At 50.4% G+C, this 23,092-nt stretch overlaps 1 protein-coding gene and 1 pseudogene across 1 annotated transcript in view; one reads left to right on the forward strand and one right to left on the reverse strand.

The window, feature by feature from the left end:
* LOC100848185 (protein EOLA1) overlaps positions 1-23,092 on the reverse strand; it is a 43,334-nt gene that overhangs the window by 14,275 nt on the left and 5,967 nt on the right.
* LOC107132005 (melanoma-associated antigen 8-like) lies at positions 20,409-21,487 on the forward strand (annotated as a pseudogene).

The raw sequence follows: 23,092 nt of genomic DNA on the forward strand, positions 1-23,092 counted from the left end.
CAAGACCCCAAACACTGAGGGGGGTGTGCAGATGAATTAATGTAGCAGGCCTGAGACTGCTGTTCATAGAAAGGGCTGCTTATAAGAGTGGCCTTCTGCTGGCGTCTAGCATCGTGGCCCTCAGAATGTCCCCAGTTAACAGAAAACTGTGCACAGACCATTTACACAGTGTGCTTTATGCCAAACTCCATTTTCCTTCTGGGAGACTGGGATTCTGGTGCACAGTAGGCAGATGCTGTCTATGTGACCAGCCCTGAAGAAAAGCTGTGGGCTCCGAATCTGGGCTGCCCTGGGCAGAAACATTGCACATCTGTCAGTGCATTTTCCTTGCTGAGGGAAGGGTATCCTCTCTGTAGCCCCACATGGGAGGGAGAGAGCATAAGGAAGTCTGCACATGGATTCTTCCAGGCTCTGCCTGTCTTTCTCCCTGTGATTCACCTTTGCGTCCTTACTGCACTGCTGTGCTTATATCTTAGCTGTGAGTGCGACTGTATCGTGAGTCCTCTGAGTCTCCAAAATCACTGCAGATGGTGATTACAGCCATGAAATTAAAAGACGCCTACTCCTTAGAAGGAAAGTTATGACCAACCTAGACAGCATATTAAAAAGCAAAGACATTACTACATTACATAGTCAAGGCTATGGTTTTTCCAGTGGTCATGTATGGATGTGAGAGTTGGACTGTGAAGAAAGCTGAGTGCTGAAGAATTGATGCTTTTGAACTGTGGTGTTGGAAAAGACTCTTGAGAGTCCCTTGGACTGCAAGGAGATCCAACCAATCCATCCTAAAGGAGATCAGCCCTGGGTGTTCTTTGGAAGGAATGATGCTGAAGCTGAAACTCCAGTACTTTGGCCACCTCATGCGAAGAGTTGACTCATTGGAAAAGACTCTGATGCTGGGAGGGGTTGGGGGCAGGAGGAGAAGGGGACGACAGAGGATGAGATGGCTGGATGGCATCACCGACTCGATGGACATGAGTTTGAGTGAACTCCGGGAGTTGGTGATGGACAGGGAGGCCTGGCATGCTGCAGTTCATGGGGTCGCAAAGAGTTGGACACAACTGAGCGACTGAACTGAACTGAACGTAGAGTACCATGAATATTGGTGAAAAAAAATAATGACGCATTTTGGTGGGGCAGTCAACCAGTACCATGCAAATCTCAAACCACTAAAATATTAAACAAGTAATGAATGTTTATATTGAATATAAATATAAATGAACATTTCCCTTGTTTCTTCAAAACAAGCTTTAGATGCTATTTTTCTTGGACTTAAAGACATGGAAATGAAAATATTTTTAGTATTAGGTTATCAATAGAAGGTACTCATATCTTGCTTGTAGTGGCAGTTACACAGCTTACTGTGTTTGTAAAAATTTAGCAGTGTACACAGAAAATAGTGAATTTTACTCCATATAACTTATGCCCCACAAATAAGTAAAACAATAGGTTATCTTTAGAGGATGGTCGGCTGTCCAGAAGTAACTACCACTGCTAACTGCAAATTTTATGCATGTAAGACTGTTTATCAGCTTAAATACAGTATTTCACATAATCCCCTCAATGAGCCTGACACCATCATTAATTCCCATTTACAGATAAAATAATAGATGCTTGGAGATGTAATGTGCACAGTGGCACAGCTGGTAATCAGCTGGTCTGCAACGGGAACCCAGCTCTCACGCCATGTACCTGCACCACCCTACACATGTCTGTCCAGAGGGTCCATTGCAGATGCCGTACTCCATCCTGCTGGAGACCCTTGGCCTCTGCAGGGAGAATCTGGGGTGAACTCACTTCAAGTCTCTGCTCAACCAGGTGTTTGGGTCAGTCTTCATGCCCTAGTGATGCCAAGGGCACCAAAGGCAGCAGCCTCACACTCCCTGCCCACGTTCCCACCTACTTCTCCCACAGGAGCCTCAGTGGATGATGCCCCAGTGTCCACTCGGTCACGTTCTGACTAACCATCTGCCCACAGATGGACCCACCCCATCGGAAGCACAAAACTAGAAGCGGTTGATCTAACTAGTATGGACCAGCCTCTATTACTCCATTTCCACCAAAGAATTCATCCCTGGTGCACCCTTTAATCTCCCGAGCCATGCTCAGCCACAGTTCCAGCAACTTCTTTGTGGGACTGAACCTCATCTGAGGCAACTTAGGACACAGGAGTGACATGTAAAATCACGATTTGCTTGCTGGTGTATAGGCTCAAGAAACCCTGGAGTTCTACCTGTGGGAAGGATGAAAGCACATCCATGCAAGGAACAAGGAGGGCAGCCTACCGAGTTGGGGGAGCAGTGGACAGGAGGCCGCTGGCCACCGGAAGTCCCCTCATTGGCCTTCAGTCACCTGCTGCTCAGACACAAAACACAGCAGCAGAGTGGGAGGAGCAGTGAAGTGAGCCCATGCACCTGCCGGGAGCTAGAAAGGGGAGCAGGCACTGGGGGTGGGGATAGCGGTTGGTGGGGGCAGAATCCAGAGAAGGGCAAAGGACCCCAGGAAGGGCCCAGCTCGGGAGAAGGCCCAGGCATCCTGGGAAGGTTATGAGAGAAGGGGGCTCTGGGCCTGGGGAGGGACGAGGAGTGCTGGCCGGTGGGCTATGGGTTTCTGAAGAAAGACACTGGGTTTCTCCAGTGTCTGGAGAAAGCTGCAGAGTGTGGGGTCAGAAGAGGATGCAGGGGTGTGGTGGGGAGTAGGGGCAATAAGTAGATTTCAGAGATGGGGAGAGGGCCTCGGGGCTTGGGGGAGGGGAGAGTGCTCCAAGGAAGAGAGGGGGGTCCAGGGAGAGGGCTCAGGATCACAGATCAGAATGGAGCCACAGGGTCTTGGAAAGAACACGGAATCCTGGAGATTTCTGAGAGGACTCTGGGGGTCCAGGGAGGGCAACGAGGTGCTGTGAAAGGATGCCAAGCTTAAGAGAGGGTGCTAGGGTCCTGAGAAGTGGAACGGGGTCCAGGGGAGGAGTGCACGGGGTGAGAGGTGGGGCGTGGGATTGGGTTGTGGGCAAGGAATCTGGGGAGAGGCGCCGGGTCCAGGGAAGGAATTTGGAAACAAGGGAAAGGCAAGTGGTCCCAGGAAGAGGCGCAGGGTCTGAGATGGGGGCACCCAGAGTACGGGGAAGGATGCAGGACTGGGAGAGGGCTTGGGGTCCCGGGGAGCAACACAGAATCCATAGGAAGAGCTCGGGGTCCTGGGAAGAGACACAGATTCCAGGGACAAAAGCGGGGTCATGGGGCTGGGGCCTCAGGGGGCTGAGGCAGAGCTTTACCTGCTTTGGATGTAATCATCATATAAGTCCCGGCAAATGTACCACAAGATCACGCAGAGGATGAGCAGGATAGCGAAGAGGAACAGAGCCACGAAGATGGCCTTGGTCTCCGGGGAGAACAGGGCCTGCATGGTGCCACTGAGGGGGTGCTGCGGGTCCTGAAGGAGGGACAGCAACGAGAGTGGTGCGGGCTGCCACCTGCACCCGTGGAGAGACGCCCTGACAGGGAGGAAAGTTCGGCGGGCCAGCACCCCTGGGGCACCTGCTCGCCTGGGGCCAAGGGAGTGCTCGGTCTGGTGGAGACACCAGTCCCCTGAGGGAGAACGGTCAGGCGCTGCGGGCACCTCCCGAGGGGGGACCCGGGATCTCCTGAGGAGAGAGACTGGGGAGAGGTGTGGGGTCTCCCCCGAGTTCCCTAGGGCGTCCCTGAGAACGATCCCACTCATCTCTCTGGCACTTCGGGGAAGGACACACTGGGGAGGTCATATCTAGTCCCAGCCAATCCCATCCTGTGCCCAACACTACACACTGACATTTGCCTGCACACACTGACCGGTTCCAGGGCCGTCACCATCCTTTGGTGGATCTTTAAGGAAAAGTGAAAGTCACTCAGTCGTGTCTGACTCTGCCAGTCTCCTCTGTCCATGGAAATCTTGAGGCAAGAACACTGGAATGGGTTGCAATTCCCTTCTTCAGGGGATTTTCCTCACCCCGGAATCGAACCCTGGTCTCCTGCATGGCAGGCAGATGCTTTACCATGATTCTGAGACACCAGAGAATGTCTGATCTCTAAGAAGGCAGGAGCCAAAAGTAGCTGTGACAGGCCAGGGCTGCTTGAACAAATCCTAAGCCTTCTCAAGGACCACCAGGGTGCACCCACCTGTGCCTGGGGTGAGCCAAGGCCCACTCTGGCGGCTTTGTCTCCACTGCAACCCACCCTCCCCCCCACCCCAACTCCTGCCCTCCTCTGCAGCCCACCAGTGGTTCTGGACCAGCAGCACCCCATCACCTGGGTGCAGAGAAGAGAACCAAGATCACAGGCTCCACCCAGCTACACAGCGAGGATCTGCATATTAACGAGATCCCCAGAATGGGGAGGGGCGTCCCTGGTGGCTAAGATGGTACAGAATCTGCCTGCAATGCGAGAGACCCAGGTTCGATCGCTGGGTCTGGAAGATCCCCTGGACAAGGGAATGGCAACCCCAGAATTTCATGGACAGAGGAGACTGGCAGCTTCCATGGGTTTGCAGAGTCTGACACGACTGAGAGACTCACACTTCACTTTCAGGAGGGGGAGGGGGCAAGTCACCACGTGTTCACTGCGCCTTGGGCTGTGGTCCTCTGCCTTGTAGAGTCTGTGACTGCAGGGTCATTGTGTTTTCCATGGTCAGGAATGGCTTCCCCAGTGGCTCCTGCGTGCCTGCCAAGTGGCTTCAGTTCTGTCCTGGGTTGGCAAGCGTTTCTTTAACCTCTACCGCCACCCAGTGGTGAATAATTCGCCTGCAATGCAGGAGCTGCAGGAGAGGAGGGTTTGATCCCTGGATCTGGAAAATTCCTTGCGGGAGGAAACGCAGAATTTCCTCCAGAATTCCTGCCTGGGAAATTCCATGGACAGAGGAGCCTGGTGGGCTACAGTCCATGAACGACTTAGCACGCACGCATATTCAGAAGTAATTGAGCCTGATTTCTTCAGTGGAGACTTTTGGAAGCTCCAGATAGTTACTCACCTAGCAAGAGTTGTTCTCAGTTCCTTAGGAGCATGATTTCGTTCATTCTTGAGATGAAATTTTTTCATAACTGAAGAGCAAGGACCATGAAGGAAAAAAAAATGATCTTAATGGTTTAAAGGAATACATAAGTTAGGACTTCTCTTCCCAGCCCCCACCCAAACTCCAAACCTCTGTTCTTGGTTTTCTCCTAATGTCTCAGGTGGAGACAGGCAATAAATACTGATTTCTGTGCTTTGTATGTCACCCCTGAAGTCTAGCCTGTTCTAGTGGGAGGAAGAAGTAGCGCTTCGCCCATGAGGTTGTCAGAAAACGTGATTGTCAGATTTGCAAGCACTGGCTGCACAGGCCAGATCACCTTTCACTCCCCTAGCTGCCAACACGCCATTTACCAGCCACTGTCAGGAGAGCATTGCTGTTGGAAGGAATGAGGCCACTTGCAGTTTGAGTGAGATCCTGCATGTTCAGTCTCTCAGTTGTGTCCTACTCTTTGTGACCCCATGGACCACAGCCGGCCAGGCTCTTCTGTCCATGGGATTTCCCAGGCAAGAATACTAGAGAGGGTTGTAATTTTCTCCTCCAGAGGTTCTTCCTGACCCACGGATTGAACCCTCATCTCCTGCATTGCAGGCAGATTGCTTACCACTGAGCCACGTTGTGAAATATCTCTGAATGGGAATATCTCTGAACAGACTTAGGTCAGTTCAATTAAGGAGTGTTTCCCCATGGTCTTTGCTGCTAAATTCTTTAACTTGTCACTGCTCTGAGTTAATGTACCATGATTTCTGTGCTGAATCTTTTCCTACATTGATAGCAACTTTCCTTCCTCAGCATAGGCCAGGCCAGCAAGACCATCCAGTCTGTAAAATATTAGGCACCTACTGTGTATTGGTATCTAGGGGGTAAGGTAGTCAAGGCAGCAATCAGTAAGACAGAAACCAGGATGAGAGTCTAGTGGAGGCCCTAGAACAGCATGCAGATGCCTAGGGCAGAGGCAGGTGTGGGGTTTGCCTACTCAGATCTGAGCAAGGTTCAGAAGAGAGACTGAAGAGTGAAATCAGGTATGAATGGCGGAACGGGAGGAGGCTTCATGGAAGAGCTAACAGGAGAGAGAGGAGAAGCTCACTACATGCACCGCTAACCCAGAAGTGTGAAGTGCAGTCCTATGTGAGAAGTCCCAATAGGGTCATTCTGTGGCCAGAACAGAAGTTTGTGGCACAGGGCAAGACAAAAGGAATACACAAATGCAGATGCTGGTGGGGTCTCGGTGGCTATTAAAAATGAATGAAGCTGCCCAGATGCAGGAGAAACACCAGCCCAGCACAGGGGCCAAGTGTTGTTAGTGCTTCCTCTCTTTTTTAAATTGAGCTGTAAATCCAGAGTTCGATGTTGCCTCTCCGAATTTTAAATGGCTGGCAACCGTTGCGGATTTTCTAAAAGCATCCTTTCTCTCATACTGACATGTCTCCCAGCCCCGTTCCCCCACATATGACTCCCTCTGCTTTTCTCTGCTCTCCTTTCCCAGGGTCACACAGTGCCCAGCCAAGATGGTACCTGTGGGTAACAGGCAGTGGGTGGGAAAGGGTGAAGGGAAGAGAAAGGGCCATGGTGATGGAAGCTACCAAGTTCAGTTACTCTCCAGAGAGGCAAGCCATAAGTTCCTGGTAGGCGCTCTTTCTCTCTACCAGTCAGAAATAGCACCCATGAGACCAACATGAACAACTGATCTACCAATTGTATTGACATATATTTTACATACCAAAGATTTTACTCTTCACTCATTTTCAGTATATCATTGAATGCATCTTAGTGTTCAGTTTGGTGTTTGCTGTAAGTTTTTCTTTATATATACCCTAATCAGGTTGAGGAATTATGCTTCTATTATTAGCTCATTGAATGAATGAGTGAGTGAGTGAAGTCACTGAGTCATGTCTGACTCTTTGTGACCCTGTGGACTGTAGCCTACCAGGCTCCTCTGTCCATGGGATTCTCCAGGCAAGAATACTGGAGTAGGTTGCCATTTCCTTCTCCAGGGGATCTTCCCAACCCAGGGATTGAACCCAGGTCTCCAGCATTGTAGGCAGACGCTTTAACCTCTGAGCCACCAGGGAAGCCCATAGTTTTTATTTAAAAAGGCTGTTGAATTTCACTGAATGCTTTTCCTATATATATTCAGGTAATCCTGTGGTTTTTGTCCTTTCTTCTATTAATATTATACATGACATTAATTGACTTTCACATGTTAAAACAGCTGCATATCTGGGATAAACCCAACTTGACTACGGTGTATCATCCCTCTTCTGTGGTGCAGGATCCAGTTTAATAGCATATTGTTGAGCATTTTGTACATTTGTCATGGTCTATTGTTGTCTTTCCTTGTGATGACTTTATTCAGTTTGGCATATAATACTGGCTGTGTAAAGTGTTTCCCTTCTCTTTAACATTTTGGTACAGTGTGAGGATCAGTGTTCATTCTTTTACTGTTTGGTAGAATTCAAAATTAAAGCCATCTGAACTTGGGCTTTTCTTTGTGGAAAGAATTTTTATATAATAATTCAAAATTCTTACTTTTAAAAAAATTTATTTCTTTTATTTGTGGCCATGCTCAGTCTTTGTTGCTGCACACAGGCTTTCTCTAGTGGCAGCTAGTGGAGAGTACTCTCTTGTTTCAGAGCACGGGCTCTAGGGTTCATGGGCTTCAGTAGTTGCTCCATGGCACGTTAAATCTTCCAAGACCAGAGATCAAACCCGTGTTCCCCACTGTGGCAGGCAGATTCCTAACCATTGAACAACCAGAGACGTCCCCGAAATCCTGTCTTTTAAGTTTTATTTAAATATTCTACTTCTTCTAAAATATTCTTTGAAATATGTCTATTGATACAAATTCATATAGCACAAAATTTGTCCATTTAAAGTGTAAAATGCAGTCATTGTTAATGTGTTTGGAGAGTCAGACAAGCATAACCACAATCCGTTTTAGAAAATATCTAGCACACCAGTAAGAACCCAAGTGGATGAACATTCACAGACACTGTATCCACCACCACCTCCCCCTGGCCCACCCCAGCCTTGTGTGTGTGTGTGTTCAGTCACTCAGTCATGTCTGACTCTTTGCAACCCCGTGGGCTGCAGCCTGCCAGGCCCTCCTGTCCACAGGATTTCCCAGGCAAGAATACTGGAGTGGGTAGCCATATCCTTCTCCAGGGGATCTTCCCAAGCCAGGAATCGAACCCGTGTCTTCCACTGTGCCATGTGGGAAGCCTCCAGCCTTAGGTAACCATTAATTCTCTTTCCTTATCTGTAGATTTCCCTATTCTGGATATTTCATATAAATGGAATCATAATATGTGGTCTTTGGTGGCTGGCTTCCTTCACCTAGGATGATGTTTTTGAGGTTCACCTACATTGTCTTTTTTCATTTTGCTTTTCATGCATTTGGTGTCACATCTACGAATCCATTGCTGAAATCCAACATCATAAAAATGTACCTCTGCATTTTCTTCTGAGAGTTTTAATGGCTCAAGTCTGGAAATTGATCAAAGGGCTGCGACTCTCTGTTTTTGTGATTCAGAGTAGACTTTTGATCATTTGACCTGTGACATCTCTGCTTATACAGACCAAGTAAGAACGTATTGGGCTTCCTAACTCTTTTACTTCTAGGAAGATCATGAGCAACTAGATAAACCCATAGAGCTGCCCAAGTCAGCCTGTTGTGATTGTGCTTTGACTCTTCTCTCCATTACTGTAACCAGGCCCACCTGGCCCTTGGTGGTTGTGTGCTCCCACTTGGCTCCTGCCATCTGGGGATCTAAATACTCCACTGTATTTAGGTTTCCCAGTTCAGTGACTGCAGTTCCTACTGTGAGTTCTGGCCTGCAGAGAAGAGCAATCACAGAGTACTTCAAGGGTGCTAGGGCTCCCCTCACAGTCTTGGGAAATGTATGTCTTCAGGATTCTCCCAGTATGAATGAGTAGGTCTTAAATGACAAATCCACACTAATGGTCAAATCTCTGTAAACCTCTGAATGCCTTCCTCTGTATTAAACCAAGGCAGGGCTGACATTTCCAGCTCACTCACTGTGGGCCAACTTTTGGTCCATAGTTCAGCCTACCAAACTAATAAAAGCCCTTTATCACTCCCTGAGTTGCAATACTAAATGCAGAATGTATGCTTAGTGAATCATTTTGGCCTGATCTAGCATTATGTGGGGAGGCTGATCCCACTGGGGGTCAAGAGGCTGCTTCTAACTGAAAGTGGGGAGGATACTTCTCCTGGCAAGGATAACTCACCAGACTTGATGGGCTCAGTGTCCCCAGCTTCATCAGGGTCTTCCCACACAGCTCTATCACAGTGTACAGAATCCCATTCTTTCCAAGTCAGTGCCCTCATCTTAAAAGGAAACACCTTAGTGGCAGAATTTAACTTCTAGTCTAATTCAACCAGTTGCAGGATGTGCATTTGCATATGATCCTTAGCAATCTTAACCCTGTATCTACAGGAGATAAGTGTCTCCTTATGGATACACATAGAATCTTTTACGTCTTTAACTGTAAACTGAGCTACTCCTTTTCTTTAACCACTCTTTCCAACTACATTGGGAGCTACCAGAAAGCTCATTATACCTATTGGTGTTATAAAAATGTTCAAAAGTATCATATACACAGTCACAGAACACCTTGCACCCAGAACTTCTTTTAAGTGGTTCATCAGGCATATCCAAAGCAGATATTTTGCATATATGTATTGCCATAGACTATCAATGCTGTCTTTACTACAGAGTCATTAGCACCTTTAACCCTAATCAGATTACAGAGCTAATTCTAGAAACCACAGAACCAATTGAGAAAACTCATTTTTTTAATTGAAGTATAGTGGCTATACAGAACTATATGTTACAGACGTACAATATAGTGATTTACAACTTTAAAGGTTATATTCCATTTATAGCTATTACAAAATATGGGATATATTCCCCATGTTTTGCAATATATCCTTGGGGCTTATTTTATACATAATCATTTGTACCTCTTGTTCCCCTATTCCTATCTTGCCCCTTCCGCCTTCCCTTTCCCAACTGGTAACCATTAGTTTGTTCTCTGTGTCTGAGTCAGCTACTTATCTGTTAATATTCAGTTGTTGTTCAGTTGCTCAGTCCTGTCCGACTCTTTGTGACCCCATGGACTGCAGAATGGCAGGCTTTCCAGTCCTTCACCATCTCCCAGAACTTGCTCAAACTCATGCCTATTGAGTTGGTGATGCCATCCAACCATCTCACCTTTTGTCCTCCCCTTCTCCTGCCTTCAATCTTTCCCAACATCAGGGTCTTTTTGAATGAGTCAGTTCTTTGCATCAGTAGCCAACGTATTCAGAGAAGGCAGTGGCACCCCACTCCAGTACTATTGCCTGGAAAATCCCATGGATGGAGGAGCCTGGTAGGCTGCAGTCCACGGGGTCACTAAGAGTCCGACACGACTGAGCGACTTCACTTTCACTTTTCACTTTCATGCATTGGAGAAGGAAATGGCAACCCATTCTAGTGTTCTTGCCTGGAGAATCCCAGGGATGGGGGAGCCTGGTGGGCTGCCGTCTATGGGGTCGCACAGAGTCGGACACGACTGAAGCGACTTAGCAGCAGCAGCAGCAGCAGCCAACGTATTGGAGTTTCAGCTTTAGCATCAGTCCTTCCAATAAATATTCAGGACTGATTTCCTTTAGGATGGACTAGTTGAATTTCCTTGCAGTCCAAGGGACTCTTCTCCAACACCACATCTTCTCCAACACCACAGTTCTAAAGCATCAGTTCTTCAGTGCTCAGCCTTCTTTACAGTCCAACTCTCACATCCATACATGACTACTTGAAAAACCATAGCTTTGACTAGTCGGACCTTTGTCAGCAAAGCAATGTCTCTGCTTTTTAATATGCTGTCTAGGTTGGTCATAGTTTTTCTTCCAAGGAGCAAGCGTCTTTTAATTTCATGGCTGCAGTCACCATCTGCAGTGATTTTGGAGCCCAAGAAAATAAAGTCTGTCACTGTTTCGATTGTTTCCACATCTATTTGCCATGAAGTGATGAGACCAGATGCCATGATCTTAATTTTTTGAATCTTGAATTTTAAGCCAGCTTTTTCATACTCCTCTTTTACCTCCATCAAGAGGCTCTTTAGTTCTTGTTTGTTTTCTGCCATAAGGGTGCTGTCATCTGCATATCTGAGGTTATTAGTCTGTTTTATTTTTTAAATTCAACATCTAAGTGAGATCATACAGTATTTGTCTTTCTCTGTATGACTCATTCAACTTAGCTTATTGCCCTCCAAGTCCATCCATGTTGCTGCAAATGGCAAAATGTCATTCATTTTTATGGCTGTGTAGTATTCCATTATGTATACATATGTCTGTATGTGTGTGTGCCACACCTTATTTATCCATTCATTCATTGATGGACACTTAGATTGCTTCCATATCTTGACAATTGTAAATAATTCTACCATGAACATTGGGGTGCATGTACCTTTTCTAACTAGTGTTTTTGTTTTTATCAGACATATACCCAGGAATGGAATTGCTGGGTCACATAGCTCAATTTCAGTTTTCTGAGAAACGTCCCTACTATTTTCCACAGTGACTGCACCAATTTACATTCCCACCAACAGTGCACAAAGATTCCCTTTTTGCCACATCCTTGCTACCATTTGTTATTTGTGCTCTTTTTGATGATAGCCATTATCATAGGTATGAGGTGACATCTCATTGTGATTTTGATTTGCATTTCCTTGATGGGTTAGTGATGTTGAGCATCTTTTCATGTGCCTGTTAGCCATCTGTATATCTACTTTGGAAAAGTTTCTATTCAGTTTTTCTCCCCATTTTTAAAGTGATTTGCTTTTCTGACATTGTGTTTTTGAGCTATTTATATATGTTGGATATTAACCCCAAATCAGTCATTTGAAATATTTTCTCTTATTCAGTAGTTTCTTTCCATTTTTCAGTGGTTTCTTTTGCTGTGCAAGAGCTTTTAGGTTTAATTAGGTCCCTGTGCTATGCTAAGTCGCTTCAGTCATGTCTGACTTTTTGCAACCCAATGAAATGTAGCCCGCCAAGTTTCATGGAATTCTCTGGGCAAGAATACTGGAGGGGGTTGCTGTGCCCTTCTCCAGGGTATCTTCCTGACCCAGGGGTTGAACCTTCATCTCTTATGTCTTCTGCATTAGCAGGAAAATTCTTTACCAGTAGTGCCACCTGGGAAGACCATTTGTTTATTTTTGCTTTTATTTCCTCGATTTTAAGAGATAGATCCAAAAATAATGCTGTTGTGATTTATGTTAAAGAGTGTTCTCCCCGTGCTTTCATCCAGAAGTTTTACATATTCAACCTTATGTGTAGGTCTTAAATCCATTTTGAGTTTGTTTTTGTATATACTGTTAGATAATGTTCTAATTTCATTCTTTTACATGCAGCTATCCAGTTTTCCCAAACTGCTTACTGGAGAGACTCTCTTTTCTCCACTGCATACTGTATTCTTGCCTGTTTGTTGTAGATTAATTGGCCATAGGTTCATAAGCATGTTTCTATGATTTCTATCCTATTTCCTTGATCTGTAGGTCTGTTTTTGTGCCAGTACCATACTGTTTTGATTACTATAGCTTTGTAGTATAGTCTAAGGTCAAGAAGCTTGATTCCTCCAGCTCCATTCTTTTTCTCTTTTTCCTTTATGGACAGTGTCTGGTCTTTGTTCCAGCACATGGGATCTTTGATATTCATTGAGGCATGTGGGATCCTCAGGTGTGGCATTCAGAATCCTCAGTTTCAACACATGGGATCTCTTTAGATACAGCATGCAGGGTCTTCAGCTGTAGCATATGAACTCTAAGTTGTGGCATGTGAATCTCAGTTGCAGCATGGTAACCCTTAGTTGCTGCATGTGGGATCTAGTTCTCTGATCAGGGACCAAACCGGGTGCCCCTACACTGAGAGCATGGAGTCTTAGCCACTGGACCACCAGGGAAGTCTCTCCAGCTTTGTTTTTTTTTCCCCAAGATGGTTTTGGCTATTTGGGGTCTATTGTGTCCATACAAATTTCTAGTTCTGTGAAAGAATGCCATTGGTAATCTGATAGAGATTACATTTAATCTGTAGATGGCCTTGAGTAGTATAGTCACTTACAAAATTGATTCCTGCAGTCCAAGAACAGGGTATAGTTTTCCATCTTGTTGTGCTGTCTTCAATTACTCTCGTCAATATCTTGCAGCTTTCCAAGTACAGGTCTTTTGCCTCCTTCAGTAGGTTTATTTCTAGGTAGTTTATTCTTTTTGATGCAATTAAATGGAATTATTTAATGGCAAATGGGATAATATCCTGAAGTTCTCTTTCTTCTGGTTGCTGTTAGTGTACATAAATGCAAATAGATTTTTATATATCAATTTTTTATACTGCAGCTTCACTGAATTCATTGATGAACTCTGGTAGTTTTCTGGATCAGGATGCTGGGAGTTATCTCGGCCAGAACAAAAGGGAACCTCAAGCTGCCATGGACGGCCAAAGGGAGCAGGGGTAGGTGAGCATCTCACAGGAGTATGCAAGGGCAACCAGAACACACAGAGAGGAAGGCGAGGAGGGGGGTGGCAGGGGATTCAGCCATTGGCAGGGAGTGCCCTGCCACAATCCTGACAGCTGAGGAGGCAGCCAAGAGTGTTTGCTGAGTCCCAGGGAGTCTAAAATGGAACTCACCTTTTCAGGGGTCTGAGGCATCCCTGGGTCACATGGGAGGGCACTGAGTAGGGCTTCTGGCTATGGGGACACCGGGCAATGCTATCTAGCTCACCTGAGCTGTGTCTATAAACATTTAATTCAGATGGTGTTTCAGCCCCCAGTTTGCAAGAATCAACAAAGAAGCCCACCCCTCACTTGTGACAGGAGGCTTCCAGCATGGAGCCAATGTCCACCGGGAGATCAGTGCTTATGCACCTTAGATGCAGACTTGCTGTGAGACACAGCACGCTTCCCCATAACCACATGGCAGACTTACGCGTCAGGAACCTTGCCACCTCCTGTACCTCCCCCGAGTCTTCCCATGAGGCAGGTGCCCCTAGGATTACCTGTGTGGGGAAGCAGAGGCTCAGAGTGGGTGAGGCAGGCAGCTGGGCATCAGCTGGGGATCAGCAGGGCAGCAGTGCCCACCTTGGCATCTCCTCACACAAGCCCTCTCTCTCACCCACTGGGCCAGGCTCCTGGGCCCCAGCTGGCTGACTCCTCAAGGTCAGAGGCATTTCTGATTCTGGAAATCTCGGGAAGATCCTCAACCCCAGGACCAGAGTTGGGGTGAGGGGCATTAGTGGGGTGGGCCACCAATGTGGGCTGTCCTGCATGGCCGCCTCTTTGATGCTAGAGCATCAGGCCCCAGAGCAGAATGGCAGCTCTCATGGCCTGGACACAGAGTGGGACAGAGGTCCCGTGGATGGCGGTCATAGGAAAGGGAGCCACACTGTGCATGAAGGCCCAGGGAGACCGCCCCCTCCTGCATGCCTGGGACCATGATATGCAGAGCAAGGCCTACCTGGTGTGGACATGGCAGGTTGCAGAGCCCAGAGGACAGCAGCCTGTCCTCCTTCTGTGCTCCCATGACTCCCTCGTGGCTCAGACCAGAAAGAATCCACGTGCAATATGGGAGACCTGGGGTTGATTCCTGTGTTGGGAAGGTCTCCTGGAGGGGGGCATGGCAACCCACTCCAGTATTCTTGCCAGGAGAATCCTCATGGACAGAGGAGCCTGGCAGACTATTATCCATGGGGTCGCAAAGAGTCAGACATGACTGACTAAGCACATGACTCCCATAGCTGTGGAGCAGAAGTTTAGTGCAGGGAAGCACAGGTCCTTTCCTGGGAAGTGTCCTGGTCAGCCAAGGAAGTGCAGGTCAGGGGTCGACACCTGCACAGAAAGCAGAGAAGCTTCTGCAGTCTGCCCACTGCAAATGCCAAGTCCCCTCTCTGGGCCTTGTGCGGATACTCTTGGGCCACTCTGTCATTTTCCAAGGGCGAGAGACCATGGTGAGTTAGTGAGTCCCGAGGATGGGCAAGCTGGGGCACTGCCTCCTGTGGGACAGGGTCCTGCATTCTCCAAAGTGGCCTGAAGATGACTGGGTGAGGGCACCCAGGGGCCTAGCCAGGAGGGTGCTGGTTTCAGTAAGCCTTTTGAGACTCAGACTTTGCTATTCTCTCTCTCTCTCTCTCAGTGAAGCCAAGTTACAGTTCTGCTGCAGTCCCCTGTTTAAGAGAGAGAGCCCACACCTCCTGGGGAAGATTAAGAGGAGAGTGGGCGTTAAGTCTGCATCTCGGCAGGTGAAGGGCAGGCCAGCAGCCCTGGGTGTCCTTCCTGCACCCAGAACCACACAGCCACAGGCTGGCCTGTCACCCTGCCCTGAGGGTGCCCAGGGGACCACAGCCACCTGGAACTCGCCCCTATCACCGCCCTGGCCAGGACCTATGCTCCTTTGCTGCTGGTCCAGAGAAAGTGGTCCCACCCAACTCGATGGGTCCTGACACCTGGCAGCCCAAGGGCACAGAGGCTCCAGTCTCTCTAATCCCTGTCCTGAGGTGGTGGCCCTGCCCATCGAGGGCCCAAGGCTCTGCTTCACCTGGCCTCCTGATCAGATGGTTCCTCCCATGCTGGTGGTGGGCCCCACCACTGTGCCTACCCAGATCTTCAGCCTACCCTCTGGGCAGCTCCCAGTGGCCACACTGGTGCCTCTGTGCACCATGTGGATGCCAGTCATGGCTGCCAGGCCAGACCCCAACCTGACCTTGACTGCTCAGGCCCAGAACCCCTTCTACTACTTCTCAGGCAGCCCCTCTTTCCCATAATCTCCAGCCATTCTTTCCCATAATCCCCAACCCCCTTCAGGTGCACCCCCAAAGGACCCCAAACATGCATCCTATTCAGACAGATAGAGGTGGCCCTGTGGTCAGAACACTACAGGGCAATAAAGAGGCTGAAAACATGAGGTATTTCCCATCCAGCACACATCTGCAGCACCTCCATCCTGGGCCTGGCTGAGCATTTGAGTCCCCTCAGGCAGCTGCTCGCTTGTGAAGACAAGACAGATGGCCACCCACCCCCGGCACAATGCGGGCACCTCATACACAGCTGGGTAAGTCTCGCAGACACCCTGTACCCGCTCATTGAAAAGACCTCTCAAAGGCTGGACAAGAGCCTGGCAGAGTGGCCCAATGGGCACAGAGACACTGTCCAGCAGGCTCCTCACTTGACAAATGAGGAGAAATTACGCCTCCCTTTGTCCGGGGCCCCAAAAGAGCCCTTCCTTTCCTGAGACGCACAGGGCTGGAGCCCGTGGTCCCTGCCCGAGGCCTGCGGGTGTTCAGTCTGGGGGCTTGCTGGTGTCTGGACACCAGGCCTGAGGTTTGGCTTCATGGCAGGGCCTGCATCTGGTGACATTTTCTTGTTTCTCTTTCTTTTCCTTTTTCAGCTGAGCACTCTGAGGGTGTCACACCTCAGCACCCTCTGCTCGCTGGGGTGTCCAGTTTATAACGTGCTTTCTCTTAAAAGAGTTTGTCCCGAGGATCATAGCAAATAGCCCTCCAGGGTTGCACTGCAGAGACAAGAGCTTCGAGGTCAGGAGAGGGGAGAGCGCACACACCAGTCCACTGGAACTGGAAGGCCAGGTCTCCCTTGTTGGAAGTCTGGTGCAGGCACAGGAGGCCCCTGAGAAAGGACTTGGGGTGGTGAAGGCCAGGGCTCTGTCAGCCCCAGCACCGAGCTGCTGTGATGCCCGACCAGGCTGCTCACTTTCGAGACAAAACACAGCCCCTTATGAAGGTTCGCTGCCTGGGGAACACCTTACCTTTTGAGAAGTTTTCATTTGTCTTTTTGCCTTGACTTCCATATGCCTCTTAACCTGGAATCACACGCAGATGCTGCTATTTAAAAACCACATTCCCAGAAACCTCAGTATGTGTTGCACATGCTTACCTGTAAACCTATAGAGAAAGTGAAACTGTTCAGATTGCAATCTCAAGTCATCTGCTTGTCACAAAAGGCACCTTTTATTGACAAAGTCAAGGCTGCCTGACATCAAAAGAGACCCATGTGGTACAATGCTCAGTCCTCAGTAGATTTTGACTGATGTCTGTGGAGTAAAGTGGCTAAGCACGCGTCCTCCTGGGCCAGGCAGAGGCGGCAGCCTAAGGTCACACAGGAGTGTAGGGAGGGAGCATGGCCTTGATGGGCTGGCCCTGGACAGTGAAACTGTCTTGAGCCCCACGCATGCCTGGGTCACCAGAAGAGAGGCCAGGTGGCTCCAGAGGCACAGAATTAGTTCTCTCCCCAGGACCACACAGGCAACAGTGTCTAGGAGAGTGGAAATACAATTCAACCAGACAGGGTGTCTCAGAGACGGGTCCTGCCTCACAAGTGCTCCAACTAGATAAGGGTGACCCTGGAGGCTCAACCGGGCAGATCCTGAGGAGCCAGTGATCCATGGCCAACACATTTCCCACCAGCTCTGCCCAAGCCTCCCTCAGCCCAGTGCTCATTTTAGGTCCTCAGTGGCCCCTGGGCTCCCATGCTCTGTCCCTTCACAAAGGGAGGTGCCATGGCCAAACAGATGAGGTAGGGAGGCTGAAAGAAGCTGATTTCTGGATGATGGAAACAAGGTGAGCAAAGCTGGCAGTGCTCTGGAGTGCCAGCTCTCTGCAGGAGGAACCACCTGGGATTCCGTGGGCACTGTCATGAGGAAAGGCACTAGATTGGATTGAGCTACAAATTGGCAGGGGAGGCTGATGAGACACCACAGCCTGGGTCTTGTCCACGCCCAACCACACAAGCAAGGCCTGTGACTGGGCAGCAAGGTGTTCAGCCATCTGCTGAGCCTCTGGAAAGAGAAGGATGGTCCCCATCTCCAGGGTCTAAGGTCCTGGCCAGGGGACCTTCCAAGGCCCCATGAAAGCCCCCCAGGTAACGAGCTCTGCATGACCCCACCCTCAGCAAACCTGGGGATGCCCAAGCCTCGCTCAGGCAGCAGCTCTGGCCTCTAAGCAGTCCTATGGGGGGTTTTGGGGGGGTGCTGGGGGTGGCCAGGCCATCATGGGGGCTGGGCTGAACTGCAGTGAGGCTGAGCCCTTGGCCTTCAGGGGCCCCAGGGGCAGGGCAGGTCAGCCACCCACCCTACCCCTGAATGTCTCTCCTTTCTGTGGGAAGAGTCTAAATTTGCCTGACCAGTGGGGACTTAGAACCCACAACTCACGAGTTCTTGAACCCCGAAAGCCCCTCTGCCAACTCTGCCCATGAAGGGCCCATGGGAGGGGGCATCCATGCAGACCAGTGGAAGAGAGCCACCAGGAAATGACCCTGGGGATACCCCAGAGAGGAGGCATGTGAAGTTACTGTGAGCAGCCAAGGCCATCTACAGGCTGCTGAGTTCTTGCTAACTCACCTGCCGCTGCTCACCCTCTTCAACTAAAACAACATCATTTATACAAAAGTTTCTGAAGTCTGGTGACACTGAGGGGCCCCCATGGGAAGGCGAGTGGCTCCCTCAGCTCCCCCATGGTCATGGGCTGAGTAGCCCCCATCCAGCATCTGAGCTAGGACACCAGCCTTCTCTCAAGGCTTAAAGAGGCCCCCTCCTGAGAGAGGACGAGGGGTCCAGTCACCCTGGAACAGAGGATCCTATAGAATACAACTCCACCCTGACTGAGACTCCTGTGGGTCCCAGTTTGGGCTGTCAGGCTGAGACCCCATACCCCCTCACTTCCTCAGTGAACTCAGGGAGTCAGAGGCTTGGTCTTTGGGGCGCAGTCTCAGGTGGGCAGAGGGAGGGGCCCACGTCTTGTGGAGACTTGAGATGAGGACTAGAGGAGGCTGAGGGTCCCCAGGGGATGCATGTGTGGCCCTCCTGATAGCCCTGGGGGACCATAGGGCCTGGCATCCAGATGTAATGTCACTGATCCTGATGGGAGTGAAGTGAGGGCCTGGGTCAGGTGCCCGGGTTCAGGTCAGCAGAGTGAAGGAACCCAGCTGTGCTAGGAGTCAGCTAGAACCCTGATGGGGGCTCTGGGACCCCACGACAATCCAGGTCATCATTGCTGTCAGCCCTGGGAGACCCTGGAAGGGTTGTGGGAGTGAGCCCCCTACTCCTGCTTGCCTCTCGGGGTCCTGGCTGGGGAGGGCCTGGTTCTAAGGGGAGCAAGGTCAGGGACAGAGGGTGGTGCTCAGACCTGCTGAGAGTCAAAGTGAAGAGCAGGAGGAGGGTTGAGGAATTCCGGGGCATCATCTCAGCTTGGGAAGCCCTGGGCATGGAGCCCTGATGTCGTGTCTGCAGACTCCCCCTGAGGGATCCCAGTGAAGTGATGGCCTTGGTGTGAGGACCCTGCCTCCGGTCAACACAAGGGGCATCCCCCGACCTGCCAGGGCTCAAGATGAGGACCTTGAGGGAGGACACAGGGAATCCCACAGGTCCCGGCACCTGCTGTCAGTCGGGGGCGACTCTCGTGGGGGCATGAGCTCGGGGTCTCAGAGACATTGAAGACTTGGCATAAGGGGCGGATTGGAGGGGAGATTCTTAGGCTTTGAAGGAGTTTAGGTGAGGACCCTCAGGGAGGACCGAGCAGACCCCTGCCCCTGTGCTCAGTGCTGGGAGGCCAGGCAGGACGTGAGGAGGAACTGAGGACCCGCAGGAGGCCGTGGGCAGTGTGGCCACATGTGGAGACCCTTAGTGCTTTCTGTTCAGACTCTGGTCTTGTTCTGAGTTTCCATGCAGGCTCCCAGAGGGGTGGGACCAGGTCGTGCCAGGATAAAGGTGAACACTACAAGGGAACCCTGAGGGGACCTCCCACCACACAACTGGGGGGACCTCACAGAGTCCACTCCTCGTACCATCCCAGAAGGCTCAGGGCTGTGCCACAGGATACCCCTGAGGTGCCCCTCCATTTCTCTCACAGGGGATCCAGGAACCAGGAGGCAAAGGCAGAGGTCTGAGGACCATGTCCAGAGGTCAGAGAATAGAGGAGGTCCAGGCAGTGCCAGGAGTCAAGGTGAGGAGGGTGGCCTGAGTATGCACCAGGGGCTCCCCATCCCAGAACAGAGGGGAACCCACAAGGGCCTAATTCCCATAACTTGTCACACTGGAAATCTCAAGCTGTGTTGACTGCACCCTGGTGAGCCACCTCACTTCCTTCTTCAAGTAGCCAGGGGGCTGGCCACTCTGGAGGCACGCCCCTGTGAGATCTGAGAGCACCCCTAAAGGGGAGACCTGTAAGTGGCCTGTGTCAGACCGCCCAGGGTGCGTTTCTCAGCCGAGGCTGCTCACACCCCCTCTCTCCTCCAGGCAGGTGGTCCCCATCTGTCCCCCTGCCTCACTTCTGTCTGTGGTTTGATCCCAGGCATCATGCTCATGGTCAAGATGAGTGAGCTGAGCAAGCCAAGCAAGCCTGAGGAAAACCTTCAGGACCCAGGTGAGGCCCAGGGCCCGGAAGAGGTGCAGCTCTTGGGGACTGAGGCGGGGAAGGCTGCATCTGCCTTGGCCTCATCCCCTCTATCTCCTGCTCCACGCTTGTGGAGGCCTTGCCCCAGGAAACTCTTAATGAGATGGTGACAGGAACATGGTGACGTTCCTGCTCCTCAAGTATCGAGCCAAGAAGCTGACCTCCCAGATGGAAATGCTGAAGAAGGTCCTCAGGGATAACCAGGAACAGTTGTCGGTGGTCTTCAGCCAAGCCTCGGAGAGCCTGCAGCCGGTCTGTGGCATGGAACTGAAGGAGGTGGACCCCACGGAGCACATCTACATCATGGTCCCCACCCTCGGCCTCACCTGCGATGCAATGCCGAGCGGTGGGCAGAGCATGCCCAAGGCTTGCCTCCTGGTGCTGGTTCTCAGCCTGATCATGTGGAATGGAGACCGTGCCCCTGAGGAGGAGGTCTGGGGAGCACTTAGCAAATGGGGATGTTTGTTGGGAGGGAGCACTGTGTCTTTTGTGATACCAGAGAGCTGCTGACCCATGTGTGGGTGTGGGAGGGGTACCTGGAGTACTGGCAGGTGCCTGACAACGACCCTGCTTGACACGAGTTCCTGTAGGGTCCCTGGGCCTATGCAGAGACCAGCAAGTAGGAAGTCATGGAGTATCTGCTCAGAGACAACCAAAGGTTTTCCAGGGCCTTCCCACCCCCATCTGCAGAGGCTGTGAGGGAGGAGGAATAGGAGCCCTGACCCATAAAAGTAGCCAAGCTGATCCTTCCCTCTGTGATTGAAGAGGGAGCGGTCAGCCTTCTCAGTAGTGATGGCCTGGGCCACTTGGGGGAACCCGGTGTGTAGCTTTGTGTTCCTTTTCTCTGTGATGACATGGAAAATCATCTCTGTTTTTTAGGAATTTTTCAAATGTGTTTTTTCAGCTTAAGCCTTAATAAACTTCAGTATCTAACTTTGTGAATTACATTGATCCCACATGTATTTGTACTTAGCCAGTTTAAGGACCAGAGTTTTGCTGTTTTGTAAAAGAGATTGGGAACTCTCCTATTTTATTTTGTGACCCTGAGCAAGATCATAAAGAATTGGAATTACAAATACTTTGGATATGTGAACTTACTTAGCAGTATATAGTTGGTGGAAAAATTGGAAAATAAAAAACAGTTGTAGTGAATTCTCACTTCTTATAGGTTTTGACTGTCCTTTTCTACGGCTAATCTGCATCTGTTTACTTGGATTTTGCCAGGTTGTTATTTAAGAAACTAGGAGAAAATTGATGAGATTAATAAGCCCCCTTCTCACTGGTTCATTTATTCCACAGAACTTCAGGAGGTGAGGTGTTAGGGCAGAGGGTGGAAGCTTCAGATCTGCAGAGGATGGACTCTCGAGACCCTGAAGCAGTATTGAGTAGACCTCCCTCCCACCTCTGGGGTCAGTGTTAGGAGGCCAGGTGGGATGTGAGGAGGAGGTGAGCACTGAGCATCTCCCCAGCCTAGGACCTGCCGAAGGCCCTGGACAGGTGACACCACACGTGGGAGCCCTCAGTGCTTTCTGTTCAGACTCAGGTCTTGTTCTGAGTTTCCCTGCAGGCCCCCAAAGGGGAGGGACCAGGCCATGCCAGGGGAACAGTGGGCAATACAAGGGAGTCCAGAGGGGACCAGCCACCCCATAACTGGGGGACCTCGTAGAGTTCACCCCTTTTACCAGCACAGGAGGCTCAAGTCTGTGCCACAGTCTACCCCCTAGGTGCCCCCTCCATTTTTGATACAGGAGCTCCAGGAACCAAGAGGTGAAGGCGGAGGTCTGTGGCCCGTGTCCACAGGTCAGAGACCAGAGGAGGTCCAGGCAGTGCCAGGAGTCAAGGTGAGGACGGTGTTCTGAGTGTGCACCAGGGGCTTCCCATCCCAGCACAGAGGAGAGCCCACAAGGTCCTACCTAATTCCCACAGCACGTCAGACCCAGAACCTCACTCTGTGCTGACTGCAACCTGGGGGGCCACCTCCCATCCTCCTTCGGGTAGCCAGGCATCAGGCCAATCTGGAGGAGCTCCTCTATGAGGCCTGAGAGCACCTCTCAAGAGGAGACCTGTAAGTGGCCTGAGTCAGACCGCCCAGGCTGGGTTTCTCATATGAGGCTGCTCACAACCCCCCTCTCCTGCAGACCTGGGGTCCCCATCTGTCCCCCTGCCTCACTCCTGTCTGCAGTTCGACCCTGGTCATCATGCCTGGGATGCATGAGCTTTGACAGCCTGAGAGAGTCTTTCAGGATCCAAGAGAGGATGAGGGTCTGATGGTGGCAAAGTTCACTTGGGGTGAGGAGGAGGAGGAGCAGATGAAGGAAAGAGATGCAGCTTCCTCCTCTCCCTGTCTCCCAGTCTGGGGCACCCTGGAGGAGGTGGCTGCTACTGCAACAACCAGTTTCCCCCAGAGCCCTCTAGGTGTCTGCTCCTCTCCCACTGCCATGGCTGCCAATCTTGGGAGCCAGTCTGAAGACCATGGCCTCAGCAGACAAGATGAAGTGCCAGACACCTCACGTGACCAGGAAGATGCAAAGTCCTTGCTCCAAGATGCACTATGGGTGAAGAAGAAAGAGCTGGTGTGATTCCTGCTCAGCAAGTATCTTGC

Source organism: Bos taurus, chromosome X, assembly GCF_002263795.3.
Source record: "Bos taurus isolate L1 Dominette 01449 registration number 42190680 breed Hereford chromosome X, ARS-UCD2.0, whole genome shotgun sequence".
Lineage (NCBI taxonomy): Eukaryota > Metazoa > Chordata > Mammalia > Artiodactyla > Bovidae > Bos > Bos taurus.